Genomic DNA, 9,467 nt, shown 5'->3' with positions numbered 1-9,467 from the left:
ACACACAGATGACACTCCTGATGGAACAAAGATAAGGTTTCCCCAAAAACTGTATGCACAGGTGAGACTCCCAATAAAGCATACATACAGGGTGTCCCCCAAAAGGTTCACAGAGGTGAGACTCTGATGGAACATAAATGTACACACTTTTACAGTTGCTAACTCATTTATTTTCACTCCTTTTCAGGTTTAACGAATCTGAAGTAATGGGTGAAGCCAGACTAAGCTTTGAACAGAGAAAACTTACCCACTAGATGCTTTATGGAGATACACAAAAGATAAAGTTTATATAGCCCCAAACTGGCAACAGTTGAGGAATCGAGGGCAGCTGTTGAAAGAGAAGGCACACACCCCAAGCCGAATGGAGTGATTCCTGAAATTCCTTCGCTTTGTGTCAGTTCTGGTCCAGGAACTGCCGATAATGTGAAGGAATCGCAAACGTTGGGAATCGTTTGGTTCGGTGCTCGTGTGCCTTCTCTTTCAACACTGCCCTCGATTCGTTGACGTTGCCGGTTTTGTGCCGTAAACTTTTTTTATGTATCTTCATAAGAAAATCTAGTGGATTTTTCTTTGTCCAAAGCACAGGCTGGCTTCACTCATTATTTCAAATCTGTTAAATCTGAAAAGGAGTGAAAACTGAGTTATAAGCTGTTAAAGTGTGTGTACATTTTTAGGGGACACCCTCTAGATCACCCTCAAAGTTCACATATTTCATGAGTATGTACATACATCTCATATATTAAAAGAAATTTGGTTTCTATTGTAAGGAGCTATTCAGGAATAATAAGTCAACATCTCTCCTGGGATGGGGACATTGTGGCACTGCAGCCACATTACTAATCAGGCGTGCATCTCACCTCGCACACACTCCCCTCTACACACTATGTACACTTGCTGGGAGGGGGCTAGGCAGGACTTCTCTCTGCCCCACCGCCGGGGCCTTGCAGATCCAGTTTGTAAAAATTGAGCCAGGGCAGGCAGGTCCTCGTGTGGCCCCAAGAGCCAGCAGGAGAGTGGCAAAGGCCTGAGGCCACCTTGGCCCTGGGTTAAGGGAAGTACATGGGAGCCTAGGAGTGGCTCGGCAACCCTTTTGGTTAACAGTGAGCCTGACTCTAGGGTCCACCCAGGGCCTCAAAATCTTTGTTGTTTGTCTGGTCTGGGCTTCTCCTAGGATCCTATAGCTCCTGGGAGAGGGAGCAGTTTCCAGACCCATGGGGGCTCAGCCATGTGAGTGTGCACTTATTGGTACACGCATGCACACGCATGCATTAACGGAGGTCAACAAGTTGCAAACAAGTGCTCTGCAGGGGCACACTCAAACAGTGTCTGCTTTAGGGACCCAGTTTTGTCCTTGCATTATGAGCATCCCCAGGCCACAGTGGGTCTGTTCTAAACAAACAGTCCTGGAGGCTGCAGGTGTTCCACACCTGGGACTGTCACCCTTGAGGGCCTGGCAGTATCTTCACTAACAGAACAAAGGTGAGAAATGCAGGGGAACCCCTTCCTCAACACCACCATAGGCAGACAGAGAGAAGGCCGGTGTCGTCAGGAGGCGTCGGTGGGTTTTAGGCCCAGAAGCTGCTGGTCCAGTAGACAGTCACCCACAGCCATACTCCATACTCGCAACCACGCGGTCTGCTAGTCCCACCCAGCTCAGGGATGAGCTCTGGTTGGCAGGTGTGCAGGATGTTGGGGGCATCGTGGCCTGCTGGGGTCTGCCCAGAGATAGGCTCTGGGGATGCTGGGCCTGCCTCAGGGGACACTGGGTGGGGCATCGGTCTCAGTAGGTCTCAGGTTGGGCTTCACACACTGCTCTAGCAGCTTCCCCTCGGAGGTGCTGACAGCCATCCTGATGATGGGGCCACAGAGCTGGTGGGCATCTGGCCTCTTCTCTCCTGGCAGGTAGTCCTGGCTGGCCCCCGATGGTGGGGAGATCATTGGCCTTTCTGAAGACGTCACATAGTAGGTCACCCCTGCAGTTGGGAGTGTCCTACAGAGAAGAGAGGAAGAACTGAGAGGCGTGAGCGAGGGCTACAAGGGTCTGCGGAGAGGACAGTCATCGGTTTCCATCTGCTCCTCATTCCCACCAAGCACAGAGGAAGGCAGAGAGCTCACTAGTAGGACTGTCCTTTGTTCCTTCTCAGGCCACTTGCTCAGACACCTGGCGAGGGCTTCATCTTAGGCCACAAGGAAGAGAAATGAGGCCAGCAGCTCCTGAAAAGCCAGACTGATGGCACTCAAAGCCGTCACCGCCACCTAGACCTTTCTCTTGATCTGAGAAAGGGGGTGGTGGGAACGGGTGAGACGAGCCACCAAGGGAAACTCAAGGCTGTTCAAATTGACAGAGACACAGTCTGCCCCAAAGGGGAAAAAAATCAACCTTCACAGTGACCAGTGTTGGGAACCAGCCATCCCAGCTGCTGTGTACCTGCCTGAGCGTGTCTACAGCAGCCCTCGGGTCAGAGGGTGAGCACCAGCTGCAGGGAGGCGGCACTGCCCCTTCCGGCCTGCAGACCTCCGCTCTGGCCCCCTCCTCCCGCACATGCAGTATCAGGGCCCTGCCCCAGGTATCATCAGTGTCTGCCCTGCTGCACATGGACAGCTGGGGCAGGGACGCGTTTCATCATCCCTGCTCACAGCTGGTATGGAGCTGAGCTGCACTGAGAACTGGGGACACAGCAGGAGATGCTCTGCTTCCCACCCTGCCAAGCAGTCTGTTCTGGATTGACTGGGTCTACAGGGCACCCAGGTCCCAAGTGCTGGTGGGCTCTGCAAATAGCAGGCATCTGGAAAACACCTGTTATCAACAGCATGTGGGGGTGAGCCAAAAATACTTGGTTTTCATACAGAGCATAGAAGCAGAACAAGCCTCCCTCTTTGAGAAGGGAAAATCTGAACTAAAAAATCCACCTTTCTCTTTGAAAAGGATGTGTCACTAAAAGGCAACTGCGGTACAAATCAACAGCTCCGAAAATGCCTGTTTCCTTAAGCCCTCACTGCAAACCCCTTCAAGGAATCAGAACTCAGGAAGAAAATCCTTTCCTCAGCTGATGAAGCATGAATCTGGCAGCTCGGTGAAGCTCACGAGAGGGGAGGCTGACTCCTCCTGCCCTGTTATCTCCCACCCAGGGCAAGGAGGACGGGCTCCGTGGTATCCAGCTGTTTCACCACAGAGCCTAGTCTGTCTTTACCCATAAGTTCTAAGTGTCTATGTCTGTGTGGGTCAGTGCCAGGACCATTCATCATTTCAGGCAATGGAGAGGGCAGGAGATGACACTCGCACCTACACTTACTGTTGATCACTTCAGAAGCTCAGTCCAATGTGAACTAAGTCTTTAAGTAAAAATTTAGCTTCCCACCCTTCTAGGAGTTTGTTTTACAAAAATTACAAAAACCCAAAGCAAGTTTTAATTTTTGAGAAGACTGGTATAATTCACCATTTCCCTTCTGCAGAAATTTGCAATATGCCTATATCAGATGGCAAGTGTTTCTAACAATTTTTAAGATGAAATTTACAAATTGGAGCTGCTCTGGGCAACTAAACTCCAGGTGAGAACAGCGAGACCTTCCTGCAATCAGTGCTCTCTGCACGGGTCATGAGACCTTCCTTCGAGCAAGAGCAGCCAGAGCCTCCAGAAGTAGGGCACTTGATAGGTAGTGACTTCCCCATCACTGGAGGTATGTAAGCAGAAGCTGCATGCTTAGGCCCTTAGGAGGGCTGAGAAGGAGTGTGGATGAACTGTGGGTCCCCCATTCCCACTTCAGCATCACAATTCCACTTGCACCTATTTTGTGTGAGGACTTCCACACAGGACTTAGCTTGAGGGAAAAGTGCTGTTGATGAAAACAGGTCTGAGAATCCAGGCAAAAGGGCACACACACCAACCACTCACTGTGCTGCCTGCAACTGCTGAACTCGAGCTCCAAGGACCACTGAGAGGCTGTCATCTGAATTCTAGCCTAAGATGAAAATAAGGCTGAGAGTCAGGGGACCTGGGACACCCATGGGGAAACTGGAGCCTTCTGCCAGATGGCCACCTCTGACTCTTGTCCAGCACCTAAGCGGTGGTCGTGTCCAGTGCCTGGAGGAAGGAGGAACATGTGAACCATGCCCTTAGGACCTGCCTGTACTTTCCCTCCCCCCATTTCTCCTGCTGGGACAGCCTCTCTCTCCAGACTTCTATTTGACTTAACTTCAAACCAGACTTCAGCCTGTGCAATGGCTGGGACTCCAAATGGAAGCAGTGTCTGGCCTAAGGATAATGCAGGAAAAGGAGCTGCATTAAATCAGAGGGCTGTGAAAGCAATGCTCCCTCGGGGCCCTGTTCTCTTCAGGTGGCTGGAGGAAACAGAAAGAAAGAAACCACCACCTGAGAGAGGATGCTGGGTCCCTAGAGACTGAGCCCTGCACCAGCAGCTCCTAACTGGAAAGAGTCCGGAACCCATGGGCCACCAGTCACTGCTCTTTCCCTGAGGACTACAATGCCCTGTGCCTCAAACCTGCTGGTTTGCCTGGCCAGAGTTTGAGCGTCAAACTATAATCCAGTAGGTCACAGTTCAAATCCTGCCCGGCACACATGCCCAGGCTGTGGGCTTGATCCCCAGTAGGGAGCATACAGGAGGCAACAATGACTCTCATTGTTGATGTTTCTCTCTCTCCCCCTTCCTGTCTCTGAAATCAATCAAGACATATTTTAAATATATACATATATATGTGACTTAGGTTTTATAACATGACTACTTAGGAAGCCTCTTCACGACCTTCATTTTGCACATACAAAGGAAAGTGGGGAGGAAAAACTGAGCTCTTAAGAGGGCTTAGGAAAACAAACTCAGACTATCTTGGACTATTTTCTTTCTCCAAGGATTGTTATGATGATTATGTCTGTTAAACGGATAATCAAGAAAGCCTCCAGCAACTCTACAAAGTTAAAAGCAGAAATGGGGAATAAGAAAATAGGAGAGATTCCCTTTTCAGTGATGTCTTAGAAAGCAAATATCAACCTAAGGTGAAACAGCCAACTGTCTGTCTCATATTTTTCTAAAAACCAGTAATGCCAGTAGGCACTATCTAAAATCATCCAGCACGACTCAGACAGGAACAATGGACAGTGGGTGCACTCAGTGACACCTCTGTACTGTATTGTGGCTCAGCTATGCCCTAAAAGAGCAGGTCCCATGCAACAGAAAAATGAATGATTTCTGTTTTAAAGTTACAACTGGTGCTTTGCTCTTGTAATGTAAATAACATAAATTACTGTATGAAGAATTAGTTGCTTTTGAAATTTCCTTTAACAAAGACTGTTACTTTATAAAACCAAAAATTATCCTCACCAATAAAACCTGAAAAAAGGGAAATCTAGAACGCCCTAACCTTCTTATTATCTTTTCCCTCCAAAGCACTACATATTGTCACACGTTCATGTACATAAAGAAAGGGGGTAAGAAAATAAAGACAACAGGAAAGAGGACTCTGTTGAAGAGCCTGTACCTGAATTGTTGTACTTTAGTTATTATACCTAAGTTGTTATACATTTTGTAGAAATACATAAAGTGCCAAAAATAGTGTCCTAAATCTCCCCTCCGACAATATCTGGTGCCAAGTATTCAATAGTGCCATGAAACAAATATACTCTTTCAGCCTTAATCAAACAAAAAGGGGTTTGGGCCTGGCCGGCATTGTTCAGTGATTAAGCATCAACCTATGATCCAAGAGATCTCGGTTTGATTCCCAGTCAGGACACACACCTGGGTTTAAGGCTCAATCCCCAGTGGGGGGCATATAGGCGGCAGCTGATCAATGACTCTCTCATCACTGATGTTTCTCTCTCTCTCCCTCCCTCTGAAATCAATAAAGATGTATTTAAAAAGAAAGAAGTGATTAAGACTTAATTTTAAAAAAAAGAGGCAGTCGATCTCAAGCTGGTCTGACAAGTGACAGGAGAAAGTTCCTACTACATGTGAATGGTTGAGATGAATTACTATGTGCAGCACAGCAACGTGGAGGCAGAGTTTATTAGACAGACCCTCTTCTGGTCGGAAGCACGCACCTGGGTTGCAGGCTTGATCCCTGGCCCGTCAGGGCTCAGCGGGGCAAGCAATTAATGTGTCTCTCTCACATCGATGCCCCCCCCCCCCCGCCCCATCCCTTCCACTTTCTCTGAAAAACCAATGGAAAAAAGTATCCTCAGGTGAGAATTAACCACGTGGGCACCTGCATTGCTTTCAAGCTCTGAAGGGCTCCATGTATCAAAGAGAAAAGGTGGGCACCCTGCTCGTCCAGGTCTGGGTTGGGCTACATCAAGATGGGAACAGAAAGGAGTCAATCAGTGGCCGCAGCCCCACCCCCTCACTATGTTTTAATTCTTGGGATAGTTTCTGTATTTTTAGAAAACAGACAATTTCTTTAAGTGACAACGTAACTGAGTTTCCAGGTTACCTGTTAATTAGGCCTTGGACATGCTTCTTTAGCCTCTCTCTCTTTTCCTCTTTTCTGGCATCCGCTGTCCCCCCATGTGGCCCTGCACATGAAGGGGATTTACTTTTCACCAAGACTCTGCTAGAAAGAACAGAAATAAATTACAAAAATCTACACTGAACAAATCCCACTTTCCCTTGTGCTATGTGCACTGGTAGATGTTAAATCCCCAGGAACTGGCAGAGCTGTAACCACTGACCACGGTGGCTCAACAAACATCAGGCACTTGCTGAGTGCCTACAACAGCCTGGATAAGCGCTCCTCTCGGCATCTGTGGGCTCACCATTTGCGTTGATAGCAATATGTTTTCCCATCCTGTTTTCCCCTCTGTAGTTCTCTGACCTGGCTGTGTCCCTCCAGGATCTGGCGACAGAGCCCTACGTTCTACACTTTGCCCAGCTTTAACTTCCGGGGGTATGGCACAGTGGCACAAAAACATCAAATGTAGCACCAGTTTTTGGAGGGACTAAATGGCCATTCCCACTGGTGGTCCTAAGGGGACATCTCCATCCCTGGGATGAAAAGCCTCTGGAGAGTTTTCCCCCTTAACTCTTTATTACGGGAATTAAAAAAATGAAAGTAGACAGAACAGCCGATTTACCACACTCAGCTCAAGCACAAATACATCAAGTGTGGCTCCTGTGGCCCACCCCATCCCATAATTATGCCGAGGGGAGTCCCAGAGAGCTGAGGCTGTTCACTCGATACCTGTTGTGCTGCGGCAACATCCTCTGGGAAATTGTCCCTTTCTTCAACCTCTGCAAACGGACTCTCTTTCCCCCCGTTTCTCCCTCGCCCTCCCCTCTTCTTGCGCTTGTCTCCACTTTTCCTCATGCACGTCCTGCTCCTGTTCGCTCTGCGCTCCGGCCTCCGGCTCCGGCCTCCGGCCCCGGCCCCTGCTCATCCTCGTGGGCGTCCGGCTCCCCGCTTGCGTCCTTGGCGTCACTTTCCACGACGCTTTGGCGGGCGGGCTGTCCTCCTCCTCCTCGCTGCTGCTGTCCCGCAGCCACGCCGATCCCCGCACCCCAGGGCTCCCAGGACGGAGTCGTCGAGCCTGTCGCGGGGGAAGCTGAGCGGCACGGAGCTGGCGTCTCCTTTCCTCCCGCGCTTGTTCAGGCCCAGGCAGCGCTCCAGCCTGCGGATCTCCCGGTCCCCCTCCGCGTTAGCCGCCACGAGCGCCCGTTTCGGGCGGCGTGGGGGGCGGTGGAGGGCCGGGCGCTCCCCGGGCGGCCGAGGCCGGGGGAGGCGGCGGGGCCTGGGGTGGCCTTAGGGCCCGCCCGCCCCTCGGCGCCCTCCGCCCGGGCCCGCTCCTTGCTCCGGCTCCGCCGCCCGGGCTCCGCGCGGGGTCTACAGTCCTCTGCATCCAGCGCGCCGTCCTCAGCTGTGGCTTCTCCTTCCTCAGCTCCTTGCGGCTCTTCCTCCCGCCTGGAGGCGCGAGCCGCTCCGCCCAGGGCCTCTCGGGGCCGCGGGGGGCGGGCCCTCTAGGTCGGCCGCCAGGAGTCCTCCACCTCTGGCTTTAGCAGCTTCAGGGTCTTCGCCCCGCTGCCGCCAGGCGCTCGCCCACCTCCGCGCCTCCCGCGGTCGACGGGCCGCTCGCAACCCCTACACGACTCTCTCGCGCCCGTGGGTGCCGCCATCTTCCGGATGCACAGAGGCTGGCTTCCGGGAGGGGCGGGGCTTCCGGACGGAGAGCGGCCCTCTGCGCGGGGAGGGGCGGCGTCCCCTGCTGGCCGGAGGGCGGCAGCGCAGGGAACCGCGCCGTGTGTGCTCTCAGAGCGCGTTGTACGCGGACCTGGTGGTGAGTGCAGAAGTATGTGCTCACTTAATACATGAAAACCCTGCAGACTGTGGTAAAGAGGCCTCTTCACGACCTGCCACAGGAAGAACAGTGCTCGTCTGCAGGGCGTGAATCTTTTCACACGTGGGTGCATTTACCTGCGAATGTACCCCTGGGAAAATGTGTGGTGGTGTGTCTGCATATATTTACTAGTATTTACGCGGAATTTCATACTCAGCTTGCTGGTCTGAGACTTGTGTTTCCACTCAGGCTGGGAGAGGCCGGGGCCGATTTTCTCTTGCAGCAACAGAAGGAACCAACCCTGCCCCAGGTGCCTTGATTTCTGGGTATGAGTGTTTCACAGGCTGCGGTGGGAGCCCTGCAGGATCAACAGGCTTCAGTGTGGAGAGCTCTGGTCGACCGCCGCCTGCCCGGACCAGGGTCTCCTAAGCTTCTGGCGAGAAGCAACAGGAGAGGAAGGGACTCCCATCTGCAGCCCCCAGTCTGGGGGCTAGGAGTAGGAGGAGGGGGTGCCTGGGGCACTGACCTATCCTGGCTTCCCTGGGTACCTCCCATCCTGTGCCCTGACTGGTGGTGCCATGGCTGATTTCTGCCAAGGGGGCCTGGGCGAACAGTATGCAGAGCTGTGCAAAGGAGAGGCAAGAACAGGTGTGACAAAGTTTGTCTTCTGTCTGTCTCCACCTCCTCCAGTGCTGCATATACTCAGCACCCTCGCCTCCCCCCACCCGAGTCTCTACAGGGTCTTCCTTCTGTCATTACATCTGGTGCTCATGCCTCTCTCTCATTCAATGACTTCTCTAGTGCTAATTGGGAAGAGGGAGTCAGTCACCCTTTCTGCCACCCCATTTAACAGGAAACAAATGAATTAAATCCATTTATTCCCACAAAGTGCTTAGAAGAGGTCTGGCACACAGTAGCTGCTCAATAAATGAACGTCAGCACCCTTTCCCAGGGCCCCTCCCCAGACATTCAGGGCAGTTGATGGACAGGAAGTTCTGTTTCTCTGGTCCTTTTGAAAGGGCTGGTTGCAAACATAAAACAGTCGGTAATGGCAGGGGCTGATCTGTGTGCAACAGGGCAAGTGGTAGCGCCAGAGTACCAGTGTGTACACATGTGTGCATGAGTGTGTATGTGTGTGTGTTCCTACCTGTGTCTGTGCATGCAGGAGACGGGCAGGGCCAGGTGTAAAAC

At 51.9% G+C, this 9,467-nt stretch overlaps 1 long non-coding RNA gene across 1 annotated transcript; it reads right to left on the bottom strand.

Moving 5' to 3' along the window:
- Positions 1 to 649: 649 nt before the first annotated feature.
- LOC308553682 lies at positions 650 to 7,281 on the bottom strand. Its single transcript, XR_013998266.1, has 3 exons — positions 7,187 to 7,281; positions 6,440 to 6,559; positions 650 to 1,990 (listed from the first exon to the last, which is right to left on the bottom strand). It is a non-coding gene; the product is annotated as an uncharacterized lncRNA (long non-coding RNA).
- Positions 7,282 to 9,467: the final 2,186 nt, after the last annotated feature.

Source organism: Miniopterus schreibersii (assembly GCF_964146895.1).
Source record: "Miniopterus schreibersii genome assembly, chromosome: 1".
Lineage (NCBI taxonomy): Eukaryota > Metazoa > Chordata > Mammalia > Chiroptera > Miniopteridae > Miniopterus > Miniopterus schreibersii.
The sequence above is the reverse complement of the archived record's forward strand: the minus strand, read 5'-3'. Positions and strand labels throughout refer to the sequence as shown.